Genomic DNA, 18,186 nt, shown 5'->3' on the forward strand with positions numbered 1-18,186 from the left:
GGGTCTTGCGGGAGGGAAGAGGGGGAGTTTGGGGCAGGGGAATCCGCAACTTTCCTTGTAGGGCCCAGAAGAGCGCTCCTGCTCCTTCTGGCACCACAAAAGAACAGTTAACACTCACCTGGGAGGCCTCTCCGTCCTTCCCAATAGCTGTCGACCTGCTTCAGTCTGGCAGCAAGGCTGCAGTGACATCCCCAATCAGGCCCCAGTGAAAATGCTATCAGGGCCTTATTAACGTCATAGGACCCCGTTTAGTATTTATGCATGAAGCTCCAACCTGATCTGGTGGGTGTCTCATCTGTCTGACGGGAGCGCTGCTCTGTCCGAGGGGAGCACTGCTCTGTCCGAGGGGAGCGCTGCTCTGTCTGAGGGACCGGTTACTCTGTCTGGGGGAATGCTGCTCTGTCTGAGGGGAGCGCTGCTCTGTCTGAGGGACCGGTTACTCTGTCTGGGGGAATGCTGCTCTGTGTGAGGGGAGCACTGCTCTGTCTGAGGGGAGCGCTGCTCTGTCTGAGGGACCGGTTACTCTGTCTGGGGGAATGCTGCTCTGTCTGAGGGGAATGCTGCTCTGTCTGAGGGGACACTGCTCTGTCCGAGGGGAGCGCTGCTCTGTCTGAGGGACCGGTTACTCTGTCTGGGGGAATGCTGCTCTGTCTGAGGGGAGCGCTGCTCTGTCTGAGGGGAGCGCTGCTCTGTCTGAGGGACCGGTTACTCTGTCTGGGGGAATGCTGCTCTGTCTGAGGGGAGCACTGCTCTGTCTGAGGGGAGCGCTGCTCTGTCTGAGGGACCGGTTACTCTGCCTGGGGGAATGCTGCTCTGTCTGAGGGGAGCGCTGCTCTGTCTGAGTGGAGCGCTGCTCTGTCTGAGGGGAGCGCTGCTCTGTCTGAGGGACCGGTTACTCTGCCTGGGGGAATGCTGCTCTGTCTGAGGGGAGCACTGCTCTGTCTGAGGGGAGCGCTGCTCTGTCTGAGGGGAGCGCTGCTCTGTCTGAGGGGAGCGCTGCTCTGTCTGAGGGGACGCTGCTCTGTCTGAGGGGAGCGCTGCTCTGTCTGAGGGGAGCGCTGCTCTGTCTGAGGGGAGCGCTGCTCTGTCTGAGTGGACGCTGCTCTGCCTGAGGGGAGCGTTGCTCTGTCTGAGGGGAGCGCTGCTCTGTCTGAGGGGAGCACTGCTCTGTCTGAGGGGAGGGTTACTCTGTCTGAGGGAATGCTGCTCTGTCTGAGGGGAACGCTGCTCTGTCTGAGGGGAGCGCTGCTCTGTCTGAGGGGAGCGCTGCTCTGTCTGAGGGGAGGGTTACTCTGTCTGAGGGAACGCTGCTCTGTCTGAGTGGACGCTGCTCTGCCTGAGGGGAGCGTTGCTCTGTCTGAGGGGAGCGCTGCTCTGTCTGAGGGGAGCGCTGCTCTGTCTGAGGGGAGCGCTGCTCTGTCTGAGGGGAGGGTTACTCTGTCTGAGGGAACGCTGCTCTGTCTGAGGGGAACGCTGCTCTGTCTGAGGGGAGCGCTGCTCTGTCTGAGGGGAGCGCTGCTCTGTCTGAGGGGAGGGTTACTCTGTCTGAGGGAACGCTGCTCTGTCTGAGGGGAACGCTGCTCTGTCTGAGGGGAGCGCTGCTCTGTCTGAGGGGAGCGCTGCTCTGTCTGAGGGGAGCGCTGCTCTGTCTGAGGGGACGCTGCTCTGTCTGAGGGGACGCTGCTCTGTCTGAGGGGAGCGCTGCACTGTCTGAGGGAACGCTGCTCTGTCTGAGGGAACGCTGCTCTGTCTGAGGGGAGCGCTACTCCCTCTGAGGCGAGCGCTGCTCTGTCTGAGGGGAATACTGCTCTGCCTGAGGGGAACGCTGCTCTGCCTGAGGGGAACGCTGCTCTGCCTGAGGGGAGCGCTGTGATGCGCCTCAATAACTTCAAGGCTCAAAGTTAACTGGATAAATCAAGGCTTTTATTACCAAAGAAAGATGCCTGTGGCTTCACCTAGCATTCTGCTGTTCTGCTGCAGGACAAGCCTGGGCTTGTCTTAAGTAGGGCCAGGTATGGGCGGAGCCGACACACCCAATGGGGAGAAAGGGGGCGGTGCACTATATACAATACAAGGTAAAACACAGGAGCAGGCAATACAAACACAGGAGCAGGCAATACAATATGTGTAGCTAAATACAGAGTCTGATGAATGACATATTTCATCACATTCACCCCTTCTACAGATTTAGTCTGTCCGGGGGTGTGATAGTCCTCTGTGACCGACGTAACGGTTGCGGTGCCGCGGGTGCCGGCTGGGTGTCCCGGGTGACCTCCTGGGTCTCTGCCGGGGGCGCCACCGGGGTTGTTGAAGGAGTAGGTGGTGGGGGTACCGTTGGCTGGTGTTCTTCCGGGGGTGATGAAAGAATAGTGGGTGGAGTGGGTGGGTAATAGTTGTTGTGGTTGTTGTCGTTGTTGCTGTTGTTGTTGTAGTCATTGTCGTTGTTGCTGTTGTTACCGGCTGGGGCGAGGTCTTTTATGGACACAGTGTCCTCCCGTCCGTCGGCGTGCCGGACATACGCATATTGTGGGTTGGCGTGGAGCAGGTGCACTGGCTCCACGAGAGGGTCCGTCTTGTGGCCCCTCACATGCTTCCGCAAAAGTACCGGACCTGGGGTGGAGAGCCATGACGGTATGGATACGCCTGAGGTGGATTTCCGGGGAAACACAAACATTAGTTCATGAGGCGTGGCATTAGTGGCGGTACACAATAGTGACCGTATTGAGTGGAGCACATCTGGGAGGACTTCCTGCCAGCGGGAGATAGGGAGGAGTGTCTGATCTCGGGCCCCTGGAGGGTCCTCGAGAAGAAAGCTACGGGCCGCCCCGCCTGGTTGAGGGTGGCCGCCAAGGCAAAGTCAGATGCATCACTTTCCACTTGAAAGGGAGTGTTCTCGTCCACTGCCTGTAGCGTGGCCCGCTCAATATCCTGCTTAATGCTTTTGAAGGCAGCATGGGCCTCAGCAGAGAGCGGGAAAGAGGATGCTTTCAAGAGGGGGCGGGCTTTATCGGAGTAGTTAGGGACCCATTGGGCATAATACGAGAATAACCCCAGGCATCTTTTCAGGGCTTTGGGAATGTTGGGCAGGGGCAGCTCCCGTAGGGGGCGCAATCGGTCGGGGTCTGGTCCGATTTCCCCATTCTCCACCATGCTGCCTAGTATGCAGAGGCGCGTGGTGTTGAAAACGCACTTGTCCTCATTGTAAGTGAGGTTGAGTTTTTGTGCGGTTTTCAGAAACCTCGCGAGGTTTGAGTCGTGGTCCTGTTGGTTGTGGCCGCAAATGGTGACATTGTCGAGATAGGGGAAGGTTGCCTGCAAGTGGTGGTCATCGACCATGCGGTCCATCTCCCTCTGAAAGACCGAGACCCCATTCGTCACCCCAAAGGGGACTCTGAGGAATTGGTAGAGGCGTCCGTTTGCCTTGAAGGCGGTGTACGAACGGTCCTCTGGTCTGATAGGGAGCTGGTGGTATGCTGACTTGAGGTCGATAGCGGAGAACACCCGGTATTGGGCGATTTGGTTCACCATCTCGGATATGCGGGGTAGCGGGTAGGCGTCTAGTTGGGTATAGATGTTGACTGTTTGACTATAGTCAATCACCATCCGCTTCTTCTCGCTACCCCTCACCACCACCACTTGGGCGCGCCACGGGCTGTTGCTGCGTTCAATAATGCGCTCCCTCAGGAGCCTGTCTACCTCGGTCGCGATAAACCGCCTGTCCTCCCAGCTGTACCTCCTGCTTTTGGTCGCTATTGGCTGGCAGTTAGGGGTAAGGTTCGCGAATAGCGAAGGCGGCTTTACCTTCAGGGTAGACAGACCGCACACTGTGAGGGGCGGCTGGGTCCCACTGAAATTGAGCGTGATGCTTTGGTGGTGGCACTGAAAATCCAGGCCCAAGATCACGCTCACACATAAATCCTTCATAATTAACAGTTTAAAATGATTATATACAGTACCTTTAACGGACAATCGTACCGCGCAGTAACCCGCAATAGTCGATATCTGGGTTTTGTCGGCCATAGAGATCGTGCCCTGAGTAGGGACTATAGTTAGAGAGAGTCGTTGTACCAGACCAGGGTGAATGAAGCTCTCCGTGCTCCCGCTGTCAATTAAACATTTAACCTTGCACCCGTTTACCTCGATGTCCACCATCGATTTGGATAGTGGGTGCAGTTTGGACTGGTCCACTGTGATCGACGCCACTGTAGGGCCCTGATCGGGACAAGATGGTGGGCCACACGAGGCCGGGTAAGATGGCGTCCACGATGTCTGCTCGCGAGATGGCGGACCCCACGAGGTCGGACAAGATGGCGTCCAAGATGGCCGCTCCCACGGCGCGCACGCAGCGGTGGCGGGTTTGCCTGCGGGGTTCCCTCTGCACACCTTCCCAAAGTGCCCCTTCTTACCGCACTGACAGCAGGTGGTGCCTTTCGCCGGGTACAGGTTCCTGGTGTGCTTCGGCTGCCCGCAGAAGTAGCATTTGGGGCCCCGATGCGTCGCGGCGGTCGTAGGGCTTCTGGGGGGAGAGCAGGGCCCCGACGGTGTTGGGCTACCGGGCGGGGAAGCAGAGGCGGCATGGGCCATGCGGCCTGAAGAGTAGGAGTCAGAGTTCTTCTGAGCCACATCCAGCGATCGCGCTGTGTCCACAGCCTGTGTCAGATCTAGGCCCGTTTTCTCTAGCAGTCTCTGCCGGATGTAATTAGAGCTAAGGCCTGCGATAAAGGCATCCCGAATAAGCTCGTCTGTGTATACCGTGGCTTTCACGTCTTTGCATTTGCAGTCTTTGCCAAGCACTTTTAGGGTGACTAGAAAGTCCTCTAGCGACTCTCCGGGTCGCTGTGTGCAGGTAGCAAGCAGAGGCCTGGCGTACACCTCGTTGGTAGGCCACTGATAGTGGGCCTTAAGAATGTTGCAGGCATCCAGGTAGATGGCGGCGTCTTGGATGAGTGGAAAAACCCGGTGGCTTACCCGATTCTGCAGGATCCCGAGTTTCACATCTCCGGTGGCTTTAGAGGCTGTGACGGCTTCGGAGTTGGCCATAAAAAATTCCAAGCACTGGAACCAGTGTCCAAACCGTGCCGATGCATCCGAAGCATGCGGGTCCAAATCCAAGCGTTCCGGTTTCAAAAGTTGATCCATCGTTGAAAGTTTGCTAATAAAATTGATGCGCCTCAATAACTTCAAGGCTCAAAGTTAACTGGATAAAACAAGGCTTTTATTAGCAAAGAAAGATGCCTGTGTCTTCACCTAGCTTCACCTAGCATTCTGCTGTTCTGCTGCAAGACAAGCCTGGGCTTGTCTTAAGTAGGGCCAGGTATGGGCGGAGCCGACACACCCAATGGGGAGAAAGGGGGCGGTGCACTATATACAATACAAGGTAAAACACAGGAGCAGGCAATACAATATGTGTAGCTAAATGCAGAGTCTGATGAATGACATATTTCATCACACGCTGCTCTACCTGAGGGGAGCGCTGCTCTGCCTGAGGGGAGCGCTGCTCTGTCTGAGGGAACGCAGCTCTGTTGTAGGGTTCTCAAAATTCCCGCATTCCCCAAAATTATGGATCAAGGGACCCTGTTTGGACAAGTTATTAAAAACAGGGTACCCAAAATGGCTTCTGTAACTTCGTGACCAAAACCGACAGGATTTTTAATAGCAAGGCCCTGCAGACAGGCAGGCCCTGAAGCGAAACTTAAAATGCAGGAATCTGTGAAAGGACTCTGTGGGGCCAAACAGCCAAAGCAAACACAGAATATGCATTCATTCGCCTTGAAACAGATCAAGCTAGAATGGGCCTAAAATTGAGGCCATTAGGTTTCTGCATATTTAATCGGTAACAGTTCACAGTAGCCATCAAGTCAGGATGGGGACAATTAAGTTTCATCCATGACAAACAACCAGGACATCGAGGCCATTAGACCCGGAGACAACCACTCCAGAAGTCGTTAAAGTAAATGGCTGTAATCATTTTCAACGAGCCTGCCAAAAGTTAGACAAAGGACTGACCTGATTTGGCACACAGATAAGGAATGAAGAACGGGTATAATTGTAAGCCCATCAGTTGCAATCGCTCTCTTATCTCTTGCTTGTGGCCTTGGCCTGCTGCCTCACGTTCTTGTGCCCTGGCCTCATGGGGGGCTCTCTTCTCGCTCCCCGCGCCGCTCAACACCAAGGACGCACATTACACCGGGGCCAAACGCGGGAGGAGAACGGACCCGATTCGAAAGCACACAGGACACACAGGCCACAAACGGGCAGACGAGACGAGACAAGATGAAGAATACGGTAAAAGCAGAGAAGGGCAGCGGAAAGACGTGTTGGGGGACAAACGCCTATTTATAAGCTGGCGCTTGAAGAAATAAGTTGGCGTTTACATGCATGGACAATAAAACCCCAGAGTCATAGCCCAGGTTGAAGAATAAGCTAGCGTTCGAAGGATGGGTAGAAAAATTAATAATAGCCCAGTCTAAGAATAAACTGGCATTCGAAGCTTGGATAGAGAAATCATTTAGACGATAAAGACCGCCAACCGACCCCCAACCGCAGTAATACCGTCGACGACCGCCCGAGGAAGAAGAAGAAGAAAACCCATCACGACTCGACGACGATGTTAGCTGAGGAAAAGGAGGGTGCTTCACATAAATAACTTCAGCACCGCGCCCTGAGACCACATGGCGACGGGATACCCCAAAGGACAGAAAGAGTGGATCTCAAAACCAACCCTGTCAAAGCAACAGGTTTCGGATTGGTGAGCATGAATTCCTGGCCCCTCATAGCTTAATCTAGTTGGTTTAGGGGGTGGGATATAAGGGGATTTTTAATGTAGTTGTTTTCCCTCGATGTGCCGTGTGTTCCCCATTTCCATATAAGTGTAATTGTTTATGCCTGTATTCATACCAGTAATTTTCATAAGATTGTCTTATTCTGCTTTTAATAAAATTTTGTTTTTCTTGCACCAAATCACTTGTCTACTCGATTTTCTGTATCGCCGCCTGTACCTAAGTCCGGTGTCTAGAACCCAGGGGTGTGGGAGCGATTCAAACCGCTCAAGGGACAGTCAGAGGTGAAGCTGACTGGGCGCACGCCACCCCCTACACTGTCTGAGGGAATGCTGCTCTGTCTGAGGGAACGCTGCTCTGTCTGTTGTATTGTCATTTGGATGAGATGTTAAGCTGAGACCCCGCCTTCCTGTTCAGGTGGATGTTAAAGATCCCATGCTAGTACCATTCCAGGAGTTCTCCCGGTGTCTTGGCCAACCTCCTTAACTCAACCAACACTGCTAAAAAATAGATTAACTGGTCATTTGCTGTTTGTGTGGTCTTACCATCTGCAAAATGGCTACTGTTTTTGTTGATAACAGCAGTGATTGCACATCAAAAATACTACATTACATGTGAAGTGTTTTAGGATTTTTCTCAGAGATGTGATAAGGGGTTATAGAAATGCAAGTTCTTTCTAAGAGAGGCTGCTGAATTTCACTCTTGTATCACAGCAGCACAGAGGATAGGATGTGGTCAGTGTTCTGAAATGTCCAAGGAAGCATCGTGTAGCAGAAATCTGCGAATCGGGGAAAACTCTCCACTGGATGGAGTCATACCTAGCACAAAGGAAGATGGTTGTGGTTGTTGGAGGTCAATCATTTCAGCCCCAGGACATCACTGCAGAAGTTGCTCAGGGCAGCGTCCTAGGCCCAACCATCTTCAGCTGCTTCATCAATGACCTTCCCTCCATCGTGTCAGCTGTGGCTCAGTTGGTAGCACACTCGCCTCTGAGTCAGAAGGTTGTGGGTTCAAGTGAACTCATAAATCTAGGCTGACACTCCAGTGCAGTGCTGAGGAAGTGCTGCACTGTCAGAGGTGCTGTCCTTTGGATGAGACGTTAAACCGAGGTCCCGTCTGCTCTCTCAGGTGGACGTAAAAGATCCCATGGTACTATTTCGAAGAAGAGTAGGGGAGTTATCCCCGGTGTCCTGGACAATATTTATCCCTCAATCAACATAACAAAACAGATTATCGGGTCATTATCACATTGCTTTTGTGGGAGCTTGCTGTGCGTAAATTGGCTGCCGCGTTTCCCACATTACAACAGTGACTACACTCCAAAAATACTTTTTTTTAAATTTGTTTTTTATGGGATGCGGGCGTCGCTGGTGAGGCCAGTATTTATTGTCCATCCCTAATTGCCCTTGAGCAGGTGCTGGTGAGCCGCCTTCTTGAACCGCTGCAGTCCGTGTGGTGAAGGTACTCCCACAGTGCTGTTAGGTAGGGAGTTCCAGGATTTTGACCCAGCGATGATGAAGGATCGGCGATACTTCTAAGTTAGGATGATGTGTGACTTGGAGGGGAACTTGGAGGTGGTGGTGTTCCCATGCGTCTGCTGCCCTTGTCCTTCTAGATGGAAGAGGTCGCGGGTTTGGGAGGTGCTGCCGAAGAAGCCTTGGCGAGTTGCTGCAGTGCATCTTATAGATGGTACACACTGCAGCCACGGTACACTGGTGGTGAAGGGAGTGAATGTTTAAGGTGGTAGATGCGGTGCCATTCAAGCGGGCTGCTTTGTCCTGGATGGTGTAAAGTGCCTTGAGACGTCTGGTGGTCGTGAAAAGCGTTATATAAATCTAAGTCTTTCTTTCATAAGGTCAGTAGTGGGGATGTTCGCTGATGATTGCACAGTGTTCAGTTCCATACTTCTCAGATAATGAAGTAGTCCATGCCCGCATGCAGCAAGACCTGGACGACATTCAGGCTTGGGCTGATAAGTGACAAGTAACATTCATGCCACAGAAGTGCTAGGCAATGACTATCTCCAACAAGTGAGAGTCTAACCACCACCCCTTGACATTAACAGCATTACCATCACCAAATCCCCCACCATCAACATCCTGGGGGTCACCATTGACCAGAAACTTAACTGGACCAGCCACATAAATACTGTGGCAACAAGAGTAGGTCAGAGGCTGGTTATTCTGCGGCAAGTGTCTCACCTCCTGACTCCCCAAAGCCTTTCCACCATCTACAAGGCACAAGTAAGGAGTGTGATGGAATACTCTCCACTTGCCTGGATGAGTACAGCTCTAATGACATTCAAGAAGCTCAACACCATCCAGGACAAAGCAGCCCATTGATTGTCACCCCATCCACCACCTTAAACATTCACTCACTCCACCACTGGTGCACCGTGGCTGCAGTGTGTACCATCTACAAGATGCACTGCAGCAACTCACCAAGGCTTCTTCAACAGCACTTCCCAAACCCATGACCTCTTCCACCTAGAAGGACAAGGGCAGGAGGCACATGGGAACACCATCACCTGCAGTTCCCCTCCAAGTTATACACCATCCTGACTTGGAAATAGAGTGCCGTTCACTCATTGTCGCTGGGTCAAAATCCTGGCACTCCCTCCTATTATGTCCATGTATGATTGAGACACGGACAGCAGGAGTTCAACAAGACAAGTCTTTACTGAAAGGAGTCAATCGGGAAACTGAAACTACAGAGGCTTACTAGCGCCGTTTATACAGGGGTGGTCACTGCCGGTACTGCAGTCTGAGACCAGTTATTCTCTTAAAGGTACATACACAACAATTCCTCCCCTTTTAGATAAACAGTACATAACATTCATTTAACAACTAAATGATAACTAATTACAATCACAATTACGGTTGCTAGATACATTGGTTAAGTTTAAGCAATTATAAGTTCAGTCTTTGAGGAGGCTTCCTGATTCTGTCTGGATAACGCCTCTTTGGGGTATCAGGTTCCTCTGGCAAGGTTGAGTCGGGATCAATGTCGTTGTTTGGTTCATCTGCTTCCAATATCACCGATTCTGCGGTAGCTGCAATTGGTACGTCGATTTCATTACCAGGTGTATCAGATCGTGGTGTGGAGTTGACGTTTTCCAGTGCCTCCAGAATCTGGTCAGCATGGCGTCTTACAATGCTCTCTCCAACGTCCACGGTATACATGAGAGGTCCTTGCCGTGTACAAATCGTTCCTGGCTGCCATTTCTCAGTGCGGTAGTCCCGGGCCAAAACTGGTTGACCTATCTTAAAACTCCTGGTCGGCCTTTCATTCATATTCTGAAACTGCCTGTTCGCCACATCTCTTCGGACGTTTGGCTTAACCAAATCCAAGCGGCATCGTAGTCTTCGATTGAAGGACATCATGGCTGGAGTTTGGTTGGTAACCGCATGTGTCGCATTCCGGTAGGCAAACAAGAAGTTGTCCACCTTGTGTTGTAGGGGTATATCTTCATTACACATTGCCTTGATAGCCTTCTTGAATGTTTGGACAAACCTCTCGGCCAATCCATTAGTGGCTGGATGATATGGGGCAGATGTGTAATGCTTAACACCATTGTTCTTTAAGAACCTCCGGAACTCTTCAGACACAAACTGTGGTCCATTGTCAGAGCAAATCTGTTCAGGCAGCCCATTCCTGGCGAATTTGGTTCGTAAAACTGTGATAGTTTTTTCCGTGGTGGTTGAGGACATTTTTATTACCTCTGGCCACTTTGAATGTGCATCCACCGCAATTAAAAACATCGAGTCCATGAAAGGACCAGCAAAATCAATGTGCACCCTTTGCCATGGAGATGAGGGCCACTCCCATGGATGCAGAGGAGCTTGTGGTGGGGCGTTTTGGACCTTCTGGCATCCTGCACAGCTCTTGGTCATCTCTTCGATTTCTCTATTGATTCCCGGCCACCACACAAACGCTCTGGCTAAGTTCTTCATTTTTACCCCACCCAGATGACGCTCATGGAGCACTCTATCCGTCAACTTAGGTGGAATTACTACTCTGGATCCACACATCAAGGTTCCTCTGCACACTGACAGCTGTTCTCTTCTCGGCGAGAATGCTGGCAGCAGTGGTTCGCCATGTGCTGGCCATCCCTTCACCGTTAAATCATAGACCTGTGATAGTGTCGGGTCATTCCGTGTTTCCTTTTCTATGTTTGCATTCGTCACAGGGAGACATTCGACTATGGTCGAGTGGAATAACTCCATTGGATCCACTGCAAGGTCTTCTTCTTCCACCGTCAGCAACGGTAGGCGTGACAATCCATCAGCATTCCCATGCTGTTTAGTTCCTTTGTACTCGATGTCATATTGGTGTGCCCCTAGGGAAAGGGACCACCTCTGCAGCCGTTGCGCTGTCATTATCGGTACGCCCTTCTGAGGGTTGAAAATGGAGACAAGAGGTTGATGATCGGTTAGTAGAGTAAATTTTTGACCGTGCAGGTAGTGATTGAACTTCTTCACCCCCCACACTAGGCTGAGGGCCTCTCTGTCAATCTGGGCGTAGTTACGCTCGGCAGAAGTTAACGAGCGTGACGCAAAAGCTATCTGCCTCTCTAAACCATCAAGGAATTTATGTGACAGTACCGCCCCAATGCCGTAGGGAGACGCATCACACACCAGTCTGATCGGCAGTGCTGGGTTGTAGTGAGCCAATACTTCTCTTGAAGTGATTAAGTCCTTACTCTTCTGAAAGGCCCGCTTACAGTCATTGCTCCATTTCCATGCTACTCCCGTTCGTAGCAGGGCGTTCAGTGGGTGCAGGATTGTCGACAAATTCGGCAAAAACTTATGGAAGTAATTCACCAATCCGAGGAATGACCTCAGTTGCGACACATTTTCAGGCGCTGGGGCCTTAACAACCGCTTCAATTTTGTCAGGGGACTTATGTAACCCCTCTTCATCAATCACGTGGCCACAATACGATATCTGTTTCTTAAAAAACTCGCACTTGGGGCGGTTGGCTCGTAGCCCATGTTCCCGTAGTCTAGTGAGCACCTGTTCTAGGTTGTTAAGGTGTTCACTGTCATCTTCACCTGTCACAAGGATGTCGTCCAAGTAACACTGAGTCCCCGGAATCCCTTGCAGGACTTGTTCCATTGCTCTTTGCCATATCGCTGGAACTGATGCTACTCCGAATACCAATCGATGATACTGGTAAAGACCTTTGTGAGTGTTTATTGTGAGATACTTCTTAGAGGATTCTTCAACCTCCATCTGCAAATATGCTTGTGCTAGGTCAATTTTTGTAAAACGCTTCCCTCCAGACAGTGAGGCAAAGATGTCTTCTATCCTTGGAAGAGGATATTGTACTGTGTGAAGGACTGGGTTCACCGTCACCTTGAAATCCCCACAGATGCGAACCTTCCTTGGCTCCTCAGACTTATTGCTTAATGTTTTCTTCATGACAGGAACGATAGGTGTCGCCCACTCGCTCCAGTTGACCTTAGACAACACGCCTGCCTTCTCCAGATTCTCCAGCTCTGCCTCGACGGCTGGGCGAATTGCATATGGTACCGGTCTTGCTTTGAAAAACTTGGGAATTGCATTCTCTTCTATTTTTATCGAGGCGGTTACGCCTTTAAGAGTGCCCAGTTCTTGTTGAAATACCTCTTTGGCGTTAGCTAAGATTGTTGACAATCGTCCAGGAGTGACGTCTTCATCTTTTTTACTGTCCACCGTCATTGCATGAATGGAGTGCCAATCTAAGCTTATCTTCCTGATCCATTCACGTCCCAATAACGGTGGTCCACCATTTTGCAGTATGTAGAGATACAATTTCCGTATTTTCTTGCCGTTGTATTCGACAGGCACCCTTATTTTTCCTCTGGGGTATACTTTTTGCCCCGTATACGTCGTCAAGACGATGGATGTCTCTCTCAAGGGTATGTGTGAGAATAGCCGCTCGTAGTCTTGTCGATTCATGACGGTTAGCGCTGATCCTGTATCCAATTCCATTTTAACTTGGGACCCTGCTATCGTGAGGGTGACCCAAATGGTTCGGTGATCCTCTTTTGCGATTACATTGTGAAGTTTGAGACAGCTTAGTCTCCTGTTCCCGGATTCACTATCGCTCATCTGGTCTTCGGAACTACTGTTCATCATCTTTTGTACTTTCTTGTACGGTTCCTTAGTAGCCTTTTTGTTGTCGCTGGTCTTCTTCCCAGACCTGCAAACTCGTGCAATGTGTCCCATCTTTCCGCATTGCCTGCATATTTTGTCCTTGGACCAGCAGTCCTTCTGGTCATGGTTAGTTCTGCCGCAGCGATAACATTTTGCAAATCCCCGTGTCATTTCGTGGGTGCCGTATTCCTGTGGCTTTTGTTGAATTTCCGCAGCTCCCCTGGCTGCTGCTTCGTACGATACTGCCACGCTGAAAGCCTTATCTAGCGTCAGCTCTTTCTCTGAGAGTAACTTCTTCTGTGTTCCTTCACTCAGGAGTCCAAACACAAATTTGTCCCGTAGTGTATCTGCCAGTCCTGCTCCGAATTGGCAGTGCTTTGATAGCTTGCGTAGTTCCGTAAGGTACTCAGCATTGCTCTCATCTTTATGCTGAGTTCTCCTGTGGAATTTAAATCTTTCGGCTATCAACAGCGGTGCAGGGTTTAGGTGTTCCTGTAGGACAGCAACAATTTCGTTAAAACTCTTCGCCTTCGGTTTGGCTGGAGTAATCAGGTCCCGCAATAGGCCGTACGTTCTAGCGCCCATTAAGTTTAGCAATACCGATGCCTTTTTCTCATCGGCTATTTCGTTTGCCTTGCAATATACCTCGACTCTTTCCACATACGTGGTCCAGTCCTCTATTGTATTATCAAAGGCAGTGATACAGCCAGTCTTCGGCATCTTGAAAATCTAAAATGGCGCCTCCCGCGCTTTGCCTTCTTCCCCGATTTAACAAAATGGCGCCTCCCGCGCTTTGCCTTCTTCCCCGCTGATTAAGATGGCGCCTCCCGCACTTTTGCCTTCTTCCCCGCTGTTGCTAGCGCTGCTTTCTGCGGTTTCCGTTGCAACCTGCAGCTCCTCGCGGTTTCCTGCGTGTTTAATATTTCTTTTTCTGTTTTTTATTATTTTCCCATCGTGGAACAACCCTGTGGGACTCTTGCCTCCCTCTTCTCGGGTCTATACGCAGCCCGGCTTCGTAGCACCGGCCGCGCCCTGTGTGCTCCACCCTCTCTCTCTCCTCTTCCCGACAACGCTGCTCTGCTCCGTTGCAAGCAACCCGCTCGAGTTCACGACTGCCGCAGCCCAGGAAGGATCAGTGTACTACCTGCCACCAGCCCGATTAGCTGAAGCACCGTCGACAGGAACCAGGCCCCGCTTTCGACAGCTTCTCCAGCAATCTTCAACTCTGCTAACACAGGGGCGGATGCCCACGGTCGACGCCCATTTCTACTGCTTCTTTCTTCCTTCTGGCCTCGACCTCTGCTCACTTCGCTGCAGGAATGGATCCCTGGAGGTGGTGCAGACTGTAGGTAAGTTCGTATCTGCTCGTCGCCAGTGTTATGTCCGTGTATGATTGAGACACGGACAGCAGGAGTTGAACAAGACAAGTCTTTACTGAAAGGAGTCAATCGGGAAACTGAAACTACAGAGGCTTACTAGCGCCTTTTATACAGGGGTGGTCACTGCCGGTACTGCAGTCTGAGACCAGTTATTCTCTTAAAGGTACATACACAACACCTCCCTAACAGCACTGTGGGAGTACCTTCACCACAAGGACTGCAGTGTTTCAAGAATGTGGCTCACCATCACCTTTCTCAAGGGCAATTAGGGATGGGCAATAAATGCTGGCCTTGCCAGTGACGCCCACATCCCAGGAAGGAATAAAAAAAGGGTAAAAATCACAATTTCACTTCTCCTTATTGACTAAGCCGAGGGAGATTTATATACTGCCATCACCTTAATAGGGTGAGAGGCTGAGAGACTGCTTTACTTCTTTGCCACCTTCCTGTGTAAATAAACGAGGACAGTAAGAGGATCTGATTATTGGCATCACCTGGCTTTTTAAAATTAGTCTTAGTGGAAGTAGATTTGCTGATTTCAATCCTTCAACACACAAATGTCACTAAGTTAAATTATGGTTCAAACTTTCAAAAAAAGACTTGCATTATATAGCACCTTTCACGTCCACTGGATGTCCCAAAACGCTTTATAGCCAATGGAGTAAGGCAGGCCTACATAAAGGGATGAGTCTGAGGGAGGGAGTACCATTACAATGGATTTTAGGTAAAAATCAGGTCTGTAATGGAATTGAAGTACAGGTCTGCAATGGAGTTGAAGTACAATCAAGTTACCTGCTTGCTTCCATTATGTGACTCCTCTGTATAGTGCAGTAATGTGTAATTCAGTTTGTACCACATTAGCAGCTGTTTTGAATTAGTTGAGGTCTTGTAAATGCAGCAGAGCTCCTTTATATACACTCTCACCTCTGGGGTAAGGGGTTGATTCTGCACCACAGCAAAGTAACTCAATTTATGATCATGTAAACATTCTGGCGCCACTAAATCACTCGCCCCCATTGTGGTAGTTTGTGCTGTAGGACATCCTGTTGGCTCATTTCCCTTATGAAGCAAGTTTTAATGTTTAGTTGCATATTGCTCATTAAAACCATCTGCATAGACCTCCTTGCATAAACAGAGCAAGTTCTGGGTGCTTTACTGGATTTGTTGCATATCCCATAGTGTCAGATAATTGGGCAAGGACAGGACAAAATGTCTTCCATTTTCTAAATAAATGGCTCCAGCTTTGTTCTTGCAATTTATTATATCATCTCAATTATTTTAACTTATGATAGCCTTTTAATACATTCCACTGTTGTTTTATAAGTAGTGGCCCAGAAATTCCGTTTGCAGCCCTCCCGTGGGCGGAGGGCTGCGATTTGGAAAAATCTCCGCCTGGACCGGAGGGCTCCTGGGAGGCGCAGAATTACATTGCTGTCCCTCTTCAAACTGCCGGTGTGCAGGACACGCGTATCCCAGGGGCGCATGTAGTTCACAGCATCCCTGGGATCACGTGGGCCATGGGGAGCCAATCAGAGCAGGGAATCTCCATTCATAGAGTTGACAGGAAGACCTGTCAAATGTGTGAATAGAGATCAGCCCCAAAACATAAGTAAAACTTCAAATAATTTTTTTTTAATCACATTTTTAAATGACTATAAATTACATAAATTAACTATTTTAAACAAAAATTTTAATTTTTGAAAAAAATAATTAAAGTTTTTAATGGGGCTAAAAATAAACTTACCTTTCTTTAAAGTATTTTAAAATGATAAATCAGTGGAAACATTTTTTTTTACTTTCTTCAACTCTTAGCCTGGTAAAAGCAGGCCTTACGCCTGCTTTTCTAGGCACAGCTGTTTCCGACTTACCTGGACTGAAGCAACTGTGAAAAAAATGGAAGTTTCAGCCGTACGCGCTGCCGATCCGGCGCAGACGTTTGACCTGTCAAGCCATTTCTTCACAGAACGGAAGTTGCGGTTTCCAGCGCATGCGCAGTGCATGCCTAAAACCGGCACTTCCGTTGGTCCTACGGGTGAGTACACAGTGCGTACACACCCATAGGGAACAGAATTTCTGGGCCAGTACATTCAAAAGTGTTGTAAATGTATTGGAAAATAGGATTATTTTGAACATAAACGTCTGATTCAAATAAGCAGGACCAAGGTTTCCTCCTCCCCACCAGAATCTTGTACTGTTATATTGCATTAGAAATAGTAATACTATTATGAATAGTACTAATAATTCTTGCTACTGCACCTACTAATAACCCTTAGATCTGTGTCAGTTAAAAGAAAAGCGTGCAATAATGTCGCACTTTATCCCATCTCTCACAAATGTCTTGACACTTCATGCACAATGAGTTAATTTGAAGTGCAGTGACTATTATTATGTAGGCAAATATGGCAGCCATTTTGTGAACAGCAGGCTCCCACAAACAACAATAAGATCGTAGAACCATGCAGCACAGAAGGAGGCCATTTGGCCCATTGTACCTGCGCTGGCTCTCTGAAAGAGCTACCAATTAGTCTCACTCCCTTGCTCTTTTCCCATAGCGCTGCATTTTTCCTTTTTAAGTAGAGATTCAATTCCTTTTTGAAACTTACTATTGAATCTGCTTCCATCACCCTTTCAAGCAGTGCATTCCAGATCCTAATAACTCACTGCGTAAAATAAATTCTCCTCATCTCCCCCTGGCTTTTTTGCCGATTACCTTAAATCTGTGTCCTCTGGTTACCAATCCTCCTGCCAGTGGAAACAATTTCTCGCTGTTTATTCTATCAAAACCCCTCACGGGTTGGCTGGATGACTAGTACATGAAAAAGAAGCAATACAAGATGAATAAGATTATTATTAGCATTGTTTGGATAGTATTTTAAGAATGCGATGACAGTTGTTTTCTCATGCTAATAGCTTGTAAACTATTAACTCAAACAGTTAAAAAAAAACTCTTTTTACATAATTCCATTCCTACAGAATTTTGCATTTTTAAGATATTGGGGATGAATTTGCTTTTGGATGGTAGTGCAAAATGGGCAACAGCGAATCAGCAACCGATTTTACACGATTTTCATTGATGTTCATAGAAAATAAAATCGAGCACGGTGTAAAATCCACTCTGATTCGCTATCACCTGTTTTGCACTGCCGCCCAAGACCAATTTCACTCCCATTTCCCCCTTTTCTCTTTTGTTGGGTCTCACAAACAGCCACTAGGTCGGAGACAATGGATGCCTACTGCCCCACTTCTATCAATGCAGTTCTGAAGTTAGATACTGCAAGATTAGCTAGAGTGACCCTGGATAATTGTCCTTCTGAATTCCCCCTCACTTCCCTATAGAGAAGTGTTGGGCTTCTGCTCAGTATCTTCTGCTAATGCCACCCACAGCTGAGAATGCTTCACAGGAGTGGTATCAATCAAAATGTGACACCGAGCCACAAAAGGAAATATTAGGAGAGGTGATCAAAAGCTTGGTCAAAGAGGTAGATTTTAAGGAACGTCTTAAAAGAGGACAGAGATGTAGAGAGGGGGAGAGTTTTAGTGAGGGACTTACAGAGCTTAGGGCCTAGGCAGCTGAAGGCACAACTGCCAATGGTGGAGCAAAGAAAATCAGGGATGTGTAGGAGACAGACTTGATAACAAGATGAGAATTTTAAACTCAAGGCGTTCCCGGACCAGGAGCCAATGTAGGTCAGCGAGTAAGTGGGTGAATGGGACTTGGTGCGAGTTAGGGTATGGGCAGCAGAGGTTTGGATGAGTTTACGAAGGGTGCAAGGTGGGAGGCTGGGCAGGAAAACATTGGAATAGGCAAGTCCAGAAGTAACAAAGGCATGGATGAGGGTTTCAGTAACAGATGAGCTGAGGCAGGGGTGGAGGCAAGTGATATTATGG

This window comes from Somniosus microcephalus, chromosome 2, assembly GCF_052327205.1.
Source record: "Somniosus microcephalus isolate GS21.2 chromosome 2, FLI_Smic_1.0, whole genome shotgun sequence".
Lineage (NCBI taxonomy): Eukaryota > Metazoa > Chordata > Chondrichthyes > Squaliformes > Somniosidae > Somniosus > Somniosus microcephalus.